The sequence below is a fragment of the Bactrocera latifrons genome, unplaced genomic scaffold (assembly GCF_001853355.1).
Source record: "Bactrocera latifrons isolate USDA-ARS-PBARC rearing strain unplaced genomic scaffold, ASM185335v1 scaffold_36, whole genome shotgun sequence".
Lineage (NCBI taxonomy): Eukaryota > Metazoa > Arthropoda > Insecta > Diptera > Tephritidae > Bactrocera > Bactrocera latifrons.
The window spans coordinates 506,332-517,317 of NW_017537001.1; the positions used below are offsets into that span (position 1 = coordinate 506,332).

The following is a 10,986-nucleotide window of genomic DNA, read 5'->3' on the forward strand; positions in this document are numbered from 1 at the left end:
TACATCCAGTTTTTGTACTGCTGGTGCAATCGTTCTGTTTCTGTTACGCTAAAGGGTATATGTAACCATATAAATAGGAGTTGTGAAGAAAAGGTAACATGATACTTATACATGATGCTCCAAAATTAATCCAAAAAATAACATACAATTGATCATATATTTGTTCACTACCGACACGGTAGGTGGGTGGGTCGAAGTCGTTAGCTCGGCATGTGAAACTGCACTTTAAATCTCCTGCCCACGTCGAAAGGCAGGGGGAAATCTCTCTGGAGGACTATAAAACTCTCGGATATCAGAGCAACTTGCAGACTTTTATTCAACAAGGCTCTTAGGAGGGGGTCAACTGACAACTGGGCGTTGTATGCAATATTCCGAGTTAAGGAAATCAAAGGGGACTTCATGGAAAAGAGTATGTGAAAAAGTGGAGGGCTGCCATAAGTCTTCTAGATTCAGACGCTTCTCGCAGAACCCCGTCTTTCCGAGTTGTCTTAGAGACGTAAATGAGCAGCGAGAATAAACTTCGAATGTTCCTTCATGCTCACTTTCGGAGCAACGTGTCCTCTAGGTGATTATCTCGCGGCTTTCTGGATGACCAGCACTTGACTTGACTTGTTAAGATTGAGCTCACAGGAGCTCTCTATTAAAACTTCCTGACTATTAAATTTGTAAAAATTGTATCTTTAATTTGTTGGCAATCGTTTGCTTTCGAATTAAAATAGGCATTCTCAATTCTTTATGAATAAAACTAATTTCCTAAAGCTACCTGGAAATCGATTAATGTATTATTTTACTCAAAATTGGGCCACACACMCCGCTATTTGCAGGCAATCTATTCATTAAAGTACAAAGCGTTCGAATTTAACGCAACAATAGCCTTGCCTGTACCTGTTCGAAAGCCATGCCTTTCCAGACACTACTCCACCCACAACATTTTGTGTGTGTTRTGTGTCGATTTTGGTTGCCATTGTTGCAACATCGCCGGAATAATGTCGTTGACATCAATCGATGGCAATTACTTCCTCTTCGATGGAACGAATTGAATTGTACCAGTGTGTTCGTATTACAACAGCAAGAACCTGGGCGTATACGTACATACATACATGTAAGTACAAATACACGTATATATATTTGTACGCGTAAAGACATACGCCATACATATTTGAACGTATGCCTGAATTTTCCCAGACAACAGTCGGAATGTTCAACCACAAGCATATATGTATGTAACTATACACTCATCACACATGTGACCACACAGGTAGTGTATATGTATATACGATATATTTGTAGCACTTTCATGTGTGCTTCAGATGATGAAGTCAACCATGCATATAATATATATCTACCAGCAATATCGGCTTTTACACCAAAAACAGTTGATTTACATACACACACATATGCAMATTGAAGCCACGTTGGAAGAGTTGAAAATTGTACCAACATTGCCATCAGAGCTTGCTTAGCTGAAAAGTGCTGGCGTGTATATGTGTGCCTTTGTGGCATTCCACCTATGATAGCACGAAAGTGAACATAACTCGGCATGAAAAGAAACTAATCCTATTGAATGGAGTTGAGGTGCTACTTTGTGCTTATGACATATGTTACATGCCACATACCGCACACCGCACGCCACATGCTATATGCTACATGTGGGAAAAACCATTTTGGTTGCTATACAAAAAGCTTGAGGTGTTTGCATGTGGCTGGCAGTTTTAGTAATTACTATCATGGTATACACACACACRCACTCACACGCACATACAATCACCAAAGCGAGTAGTAAATATATAAGTTTTTATTCGAAGAAATTCAACTCGAGCAAAATTTGGTAAATTTGCAAAGTTTGTTTTCCACTGGGATTTTAGTGTTCTAAAGATTGAATTTATTCTTGCTTTTGATTTGCAACAACTTTTACAATTCCTTACAAATAGAGACAAGTAGCGTTTGATAATGTCATAGTTATTCAACTATTTGCATAATAAGTAAATAAAGAAGCTTAAATATTTGGGTTAAATAAAAATATTTTATATCTCGACTGCTGCCTTCCATATTGTCTTCAAATATTGAATTATTTACTAAAATGATAAATTACGACCTTTGGCTGGACAGACAGCTAAATTCATAAAAAAATTTAATACTAATTTTTTTGGYTTGAGACTCACCTCACTTAGCGGATACTTCTATCCGCCTGGCTGTTAGCATGTAGGTGAACTACTCACTCAGTTTTTGAGTTAACGATTTAAAACTTTGCACTCGTTCTCTTTTGCCCAAGAAACTTCTTATTTGACAGAATCATCCACATTGGATAAAGCTGCCGAACAACTGACACTGAAAAATGCCCACAAAMATGCTAAAATCTCCAAAGGAATGGTTCACATCTTTCAGTTGACGAGATATCTTCGTGAAATCGTAAAGGTCGACCACTTTGAATGTTTACTATGGTTAATATTTTTCACTTAAATTTTTATGAAAAAATTGCTCAGTTTCGACCAAAAATAGCGTCGCATTTGACATTGCTCTGGACACGTTAGACTCAATAAGCGATGAGTCAGTTGTCCAAAGGGTTATAACATGAGCCAAGATCGTAAAAAGCATGCCAAGTTATGCTGAATGTGATAGTTTTGCAAACAGTTGTGCTTCGTGAGTTCTTGCCAAAGGGTCGTACGGTCAATGAATTATCTTACCTACAATTTATGCCCAATTTGCTTGAAACACTCCTGCAGAAGGGCCCGGATTTTTGGAAAAACAAAAATTAGATTTTCCAAAAAATGTTTGTTGTTATATTTGTCCAGCTCACGCTTCATTGTTTGTGTGCAAAAATTTGGCYAAAAATGAACAACTTAATGGTGCCACCATGTTCCCCAAACTGCTTCTGACTTTTTTGCTCCCAAAATTGAAGAGGCTTATGAAAGGGCGGTGCTACGTTACGGTTGTGGTGATAAATAATTCTTTTTTAAGTGCGTTGAGGAGTGGAGGAAATRGTGGCAGAAGTGCCATGTTTCTAGATGTGATTGCTTTGAAAGGAATTACTTTAAAATACATAATTCTTGAATAAATAAGTAATTTATTAAGAAATAAAAAAATCGCGATATTTTTTGGAGAAACTTCGTAAAGCGTATAGCTGCATACAAAACCCGAGAAGTTGCTATGTTCGCCACGAAGGGTACAAGCATAAGCACTCACTCAGCCATCAAATATTTGAGAATTGTTTTTGATGCGAGATCGTCGTTTAAAGAACCGCTGGCTTATACGTGCGAAAAAGCTACAAAAGTATGTAAAGCTTTAACCCGGTTAATGCTCAATAAGACTGCTAGCATGCGTATTAAGATCAGTTGTTCTATCCGGCGCCCAAATATGGGAGAAAGCCTTCGAAATCTAATCGCATCGATGCGGCCTATTTTCCACGTACATCATATGCGCATTAAATGTATGCTCCGCGTTTCGTACATCCAAAGATGCTGTTTTAGTATTCGCGAGCATACACCCACTAGATCTCGTAGCCAAAGAGATCACATACCCTTTAAACGAGAGAGTAACACCCAGAACCCAAACAGAGAAAGCCAGAGCAGACACGGAGAAATACTGGCAAAAATGATGGGAAGACAGCCGAAATGGTCTCTGAATATTCCGACTAATCCACAATATAGCATTATGGCTAAATAGATCRGCTATTTAAAATCATAATTGAAGCGATTTAAACACAAAGACAGCGATATAAGCGATTATTGCGAAGGTGAGATCATCGAGAATGTAGAACACACTCTGTTTCATTGTGTAAAATACGACGAAGTAAGGAAAATTTAAAAAAAAAAAGCGCGATCAGAATAGACCCAACCCCAGAAAATCTAATGTTTCAAATTCAGGAATCACTAGATATGTATTAAAGCCGTSTCCGAAGTGGCAGCCAAAATAATAAAATACCAGAAAGCCGGAGAGCAACAATGACGAAGACTACTACAAAATGCAACGAACAACTAAGACGCGACACACAAACCATGACTGGAGCAGCCAAAAAGGGTTGGGTGACAATCACCTCAACCTTCCCCCCCCAGACGTAATACTTGACAGAGGTATCACAAGGCAGGAGCTTTAGTTCAGATTAAAGTTCCACACGTTCTTGTAAGGTATCTATTGTATTTGTGAAGGGTATTACAACGGTAMAATAATCGGTGAATAGAAAGACAGCACATACCTAATGCAAAACTGGGTTTTGTTATTAATAATAAATTATAACAAAAACTCCCACTAAGACCACGCACCTAACCATGCATAAACCGCTGTAGCACAATCAGTGAAGTATGGCTTGAATTTGTTAGTGTAGCAATTAATAAGCCATTAACGCGTTATTGCTTTAATAAAGGACATGCAAACATTTCCACCTAAAAAGAGAAAACTCACAACAACAAAAGTGAAGTGATAATCCACGAATAGTTAATGGTCGTTGCACCACTACTACACCCACAAATACACAAAATGCCAGATATGCTTTCAAGCGTGCAACAGATATCTCTACTTTAGTTGCTCAACATTTCGAAATTCACATGTGTGCGTGCAAAAGTTCAGGTACAAACGCTAATCAAATATTAATTTCAAATGAATACCCGCGCTTTGCCATAAATACGTGTGCGCTCTGGTGCGTGTGTATGTGTGCGTAACTCACCCGTTTGTATGCGAGTTCAATTAACCTTATTATTCGTTAATTTCCGTTTAATTGGTAAATATGTATGTACGTAAGCAAGTTGGCAGCTGTCAAACGAAGCCTGACAGACTGCCTCACGAGCTGACTGACTGACTGACTGATTGGCAGACAGTTAAATAATACTCAGTGAAGTTGTTGTGTTTGCTGACGTAATAGATTATGGTGGCCTAAGGCTGACTGAAGTGTGTGTGAAATATACTTACTTATATTAAGGCTYCTATAATAATTTGTGGATATTTTCKGCTCGAATTTGGTCTACCGCTTAGTGCAATCAAACTCAGCTACCTGACTATTATTATTAATTGGCGCTGCCAAAATATTATTCAGTACATATTTGATGTATGTGCATGGAAGAGAAAGCAGTGGAAAGTGCGTGTGTGCGGCTGATTAGAATGTGGGAGCCAGAGTTCGAGCTACACTGTGTGAGAGGAGTGACTAAATTTACTAAGCTGCAGCAGAAGCTTAGCTGAATATTTGGTTGTTGCAATTTGCTTAGGTTTTAGTGATAATAGACTTATATTTGTATATATAGCAGATTTTCATATGAACGGCTTAATGAAGCCGAGCTACCAAATTCGGCCTAAATCCTCCATCTTTGAACATACGCAATTGTTATTATAATCGACTGTGTATATTACATACACATATATATTGATATATATTTGTAGTAGTGTGAATAATTTAGTTATGCTTGCATAATTTCTGTAATAAACTGTGTGCGTTGTATCGTCACACCAGTTTCAAATTRCCGTAATTACATTAACTGTCAACAAAGTTTGGACAAACCAGTCAAAAGAGATTAATGTCCATGTAGCAAGCTGGTGTTGGATGGTAATGACAGCTGAACTCACGAGACTTTATGGCTAGACGGTACCAATTGTATGAATAATATATATTTATGAAACATGTACTTAAATTGTACAGATTAGTACTCTGTATCTCTCATTGTATGCAGAACATTAAAGCGATCCGATTTCTTTCAAAAAAACAATTTTTTAACATTTGTAATTGTTTGAATCAGTATTGTTTGAATACGTCAAGGCCTGGCATCAGCTAAGAGGACATACTATATATCATGTTTTACAGAATTTTCTTCGAAATAAGTGTAATCACAAATCAAGTGGCTGAAAATATGAATGGGCTTTTTGGTCTCGATACTGAAGCAGTGAACCATGACAAATTGGATTATGTCGCTTTCTCTCCGATAGTTTGCATATTAAAGTATACATCACGTCTTGGAAGTCCAGTTGTTGAAAATAACAGAAATTATCGGGCGAGATTGCCAAGTAAGTACGATTTCGATTGCTCAGAAGCTGCAAACATTTTGGCTATTTAAATATGACTGAATATAAAAATAAATGCGATAAATGAGCTCTACAAACATTGATGCAAAAACCTGCATGAACAGAATCTCCATCAGAGAATCGCAAGAAAATGTCTGAAGCGGATGCTTACAGGTGATGAAARGTTGGTTACTTAGGCAAGGGCAACTAATAATGTTTTTGGTCGAATCGCTTTGAGCCTCCGTAAACGTTGATATTTTGTGTATTGAGATTKTCATTAAATCATATACTGTGAGTTGCTGAGGGTTTCTATGACAGTGGCATTATGAAATTAACTTTAAAATAGCAACAAGTTATCGGATAAGACAGCGCATATATCAGTTAAATCCGGTAATTCTAACCATGCTAAACAAATCCATCATGACAACTACTTCTGTGTGCATAATGAATAAAATGTAATAAAGTTTGCTTAGTTGCATTACATTGAAAAGGTTCAGCATACGCCTTGTCATCATGTGATATTAAAGTTAAAGTCCAAAAGAATCGTCATAATAAATTCCTGTATTTGTGTTATTTCCTGTAATATTTAACGCCCACACACGGGTTAAAAAGTCCGGATTAAAAATGGTTAAATATTTGAAATTTGCTCTTATGTAGCAAGGTAATATGTTGGATGATTGGCAACATACATTGGTGGGAATGGAAAAATTAAATTTATTTATTCATAATAATATTAATTCATAAATAATATTTTGCATGACCATAGGATATACTACGTATGTTATGAAGTATTTTATGTATAAAGTGCTAGTATTGGAGCTTCAAAGCAGCATTTAGAGTTATTCGAGAAAATTCATCATACGCCATGACCTCACTTGAGTTTGTGGACGAGTTATATGGTAGTCGAATATACATATGTATATGACTAGTATTTAGTGYTTGAAATACTTTTTAGCTTGCAGCGAAACACCTTGTTAATTGATTGATTGACTGAGATTTTAAAGGAATTTATTGCAAGTAAAATACAAATGAGAGGAGTTTGCTAAGACATAAGTGTTAATATTGAAGGCATACAGATTTCTTTACGCTGAAAGTAATCTATTGGAGCCTTTAGAGAGCAGGAAAATATAAAAATGTGCATTGTTATTCGAGTTTTTCAGGTCTTAAGCAGATTTGGAGTATTGACTTTATACGAAGATTTGTAGTGCCCAAGTAAAAATGTAATTTTCAWTTTGATCAGCTGTAAATTTTTTGTCACTCCCGGTCAGCTTTGATAATATATAAATTCTTTGACAGTCCGGGTCAATTTTGATCGTTTTCTTCAGCATTTTTTTCAAACAAAATCTATAGTGCCCAGGAAAAAGTTTAATTTTTTGTCAGTCCAGCTCCATTTTGATCAGATGGTAGTTAAGATTTCATGAATTTTTTCCTTCGAGCGAGTTGATGAAACAAAATTTTATAGTTCACTTTGAGGCAATTTTCTGAAKTAATATTTCATAAGGCATATCATATAAAGTAGCTTATCAAACTAACGTGACATAYACTTACTATATGTCAAATAACCTCGCTTCAGCTGCAAATTGTCATAACACATATCAGTTGCAAAGCAACAAACGGCATTTCAGCCACGTAACATATCAACACAGCTGTCAAGGAATCGAGAAGTGAGCTTGCACAAAAAACGAAAACACACAATAAATTGCAATGTGCGGGCAAATAAGTTGCAAAAGCGTTGAAAAATTAAAGGAAGCGCAGAATAAGGAGGGAAGCGTGCTATCATAGAAATGCCATTAGCGACAATATCCAACTGAATTCAATAAGCGTGGCGAATGCTAACAACAACAACAAGAGAAACTGTCTCTTATACACATCTAGATGTGTATAAGAGACAGCAGCAACACGGTATCATTTGTGTTAGTATTACCCGCAATGCAATCAGCAATAACCGCAAATGACTGTTCGCGCGTGTGGTGGAGCGAGTGTGTAGAAGAAAGCGCACGAAGTGCGGAGAAATAGCGTGCAGCAAGGAGTGTAAGCATGTTAGATAAATGTGAATGCAATATTTGCCTTCCTTCCGTGCACATTTATTTCCTGCGCGCATTTATATGACTTGCGAATCTAACGAAATTTGTTGAAAGCATCGTGARTGAATGGTTATTGCAACACCGCAAATGTGATATGCGTGCATTCGATCATACATTTCTGCTGACTCAGAGACAAATAAATGAGRGTTCGATTGAGAACCGTATAAAGAGACATCCGTGCATTATTATAAATTTTTGTTGCTAAATAATGAGCGTGTGACAAARTGAAAGATGACACAAATTGCAGTAGTTTTTATTAAAACAATAAATTTGTTCAATCTTTTTTCGTAAGCTATTTTTGAGAATTTTTTATCTTAGTGCAATTATCTTCCAAAGTTCAAAATGAGTTTTTCGCGAAGAGCTGTTTTCATGATCAATGAAAACAATGTCTCCAAAATGGCTGAACCAACTTCGAATAGAATTTATTATAATTTTTCTGCAATTATTGCATTCTGAAAAAGGTGTAAGGTGTGCGACTTGGATAACTTGGGTGTAATATGAGCCTAAATGTAGGCAATAATTTTGTTATGCTGCAAATGCTTGTGTTCTGGTGAGATTTCATATGAATAAAAGCTGCTCTTTATAAAAAAMAAATTAAATACTTTAGAACAAAATAGTTACATTTATGAGTTTTCATACCGAAATCATCTAATTAACAAAAATTTGTATAAATTAGCCAGTATTTTGAATGGTCTTTACGTCTCCATAACGCTTTCCTTTCATGAGCAAATGCATTTTTCCGAAAAGGAAGAAGTCGCGCGGGGCCATATGAGGTGTATACGGGGAGTGGTTAATGGTTAAAATGTGATTTTTTTTTGTCAAATAATTGGTCACAAGGGTCGAATCCAAGTTGGATTTTAAGAAATTTTCGATCGTCAGTCAATTTGTGCGGAACAAACCGTGTATACTACCTTAAGCTTTAAAAGCTCAACTAACTCATTAGAAAAAAAAAATTTGGTACCTATACAAGTTTCTTGATATGCTTAGTGTATTATGTAGTGCAATATGTTTTAGCCGTCRGGTTAAAATATTTTTATACTCAAACGATCATGCATCTCTGCTACTTTTATTCAAAGAAAAACTACCATTTTGATAAAAAAAAAAAAACTCATTTGATACTATTACCTTTAATACTGTAAAAATCACACAACTAAGTAAAGTCGTCTGTGCACTTTGCCTCACTTAGCGTAGCTCGTGYATAGAAAGCGACATAATAAAGCTGCAGCATAAACGCAATGGGAAATTACRAAATTTATAGTTGTAGAAAAGTAGAGAGAGATTTTTCAATTTCCGTATCCGACTTAAAAGAGCAGCGGGAAACTAACGTCAATAAGTGTGTGTGCGTGTGCGTGACTGCATTGCGCCACAGACTGCCGTGCCTGGCATCACTAATGCATTAAAAGCGTCTGATTAAAAATGTCATTAAATAAATACGCTGGAGAATTCAGTATTAGTTATATTGAATAGCAATCCGAGTGCAGCGGCAACATGCCTTTTATGCATATTAAATACATCTGTTTAAGGAGAATTACTTTTGTTGCGCTGCTTTGCACTCGTTGCATATATTGAATATATATAAGGAATGGCTTATACGAAATGAAAAAATTTGGCTGTATTACCAGGCTTTGTATTCATTCAAGTATATATGTTGGAAAAACTTTTTGATTCGTCATGCGTTGAAGAGTAGTTTATCGAAGCAGGTATACCAGTTGTTCATGAAACTGGCAGCACTTGCAGTGAGTGTTTGTGCTTTGGTCTGTTTTGATGTACTYGGAATTGTGTAAAACTTCTTTCATTGTTGAGAAAATAAATAAATTGAAGAAACACTTTTTTCGTTATAGCAAACATGCTCTCAATTTCGAAGCTTACATTTTCTATAATGAACTATACTTTATTCAANCATGCTCTCAATTTCGAAGCTTACATTTTCTATAATGAACTATACTTTATTCAAGTCTTAAGTTTCGAAAATCAAAAAAAAAAAAAAAAAATGTATTTTAATTTCGGAGAAGAATTTGTCAAATAAGCCATTCGCAATGGTAAAACTGTTATAAAAAATTGCAATTTTGAAATTTGTTACATGTAAGATGGCACATGCGGCTGCACAAGGATCTGGCTAGTGGAAAGACTAACACGGAGCTAGCCATCAAAAGAGGTGACGGGACTTTTACGACCAGCGCGGAGGACAGCCCGCTTGGATTGGGTAACCGCTAGGCAACTATTCACTGCGGACTCGATAAAGTGGGCAATGGCCTCGTTCGAAAAATACAAGTCTCCAGGGGTGGACGGCATCTTCCCAGCGCTGTTGCTACAGGGTGTACAGCCTTTGCTGCCTCACTTTGTTCGGCTGCTGAGAGAGAGCCTCGCAATGGCGTACATCCCTGAGGATGGCTGAGGTGATCTTCATACCCAAAGTAGGAAGGAAGGGCTACTCCATGGGCATGTCCGACAGGCCGATTAGTCTAACCTCTTTCCGGCTGAAGACTATGGAAAAGATCATAGACCACAATATAAGGTCAACGGCGCTGAAGACTGTACCCCTGCATGCTGCTCAGCATGCATACAGAGCGGGAAGATCCACCAGTACGGCTCTGTACCAGCTGACCTCGGAGATAGAGAGCTCACTGGAGAATGGGGAGCTGATGACAAGTGCTTTCTTAGACATCGAAGGTGCTTTCGACAACACATCTCACAGAAGTGTAGCCAAGGCGATGGAGAGGAGAAATGTAGCAGCTCGGGTGCGCAGATGGATAGAGGCTGTGCTGCGCASCWSGATAGCCGAGACCAGGGTAGGTGAAACAAAGATCCGTCTGGGTGCGACAAGAGGCTGTCCACAGGGAGGTGTGCTATCACCACTACTATGGAGCCTTGTCGTGGACGAACTGTTAGCATTGCTAACTGACAATGGGATCCGCTGCCA

The 10,986-nt window shown here is 37.3% G+C and overlaps 1 protein-coding gene across 1 annotated transcript in view; it reads right to left on the reverse strand.

Annotated features, from left to right (window-relative positions):
* The window catches only part of LOC108971821 (NACHT domain- and WD repeat-containing protein 1), a 125,498-nt gene that overhangs the window by 47,508 nt on the left and 67,004 nt on the right, over positions 1–10,986 (reverse strand). The window lies entirely within an intron of this gene.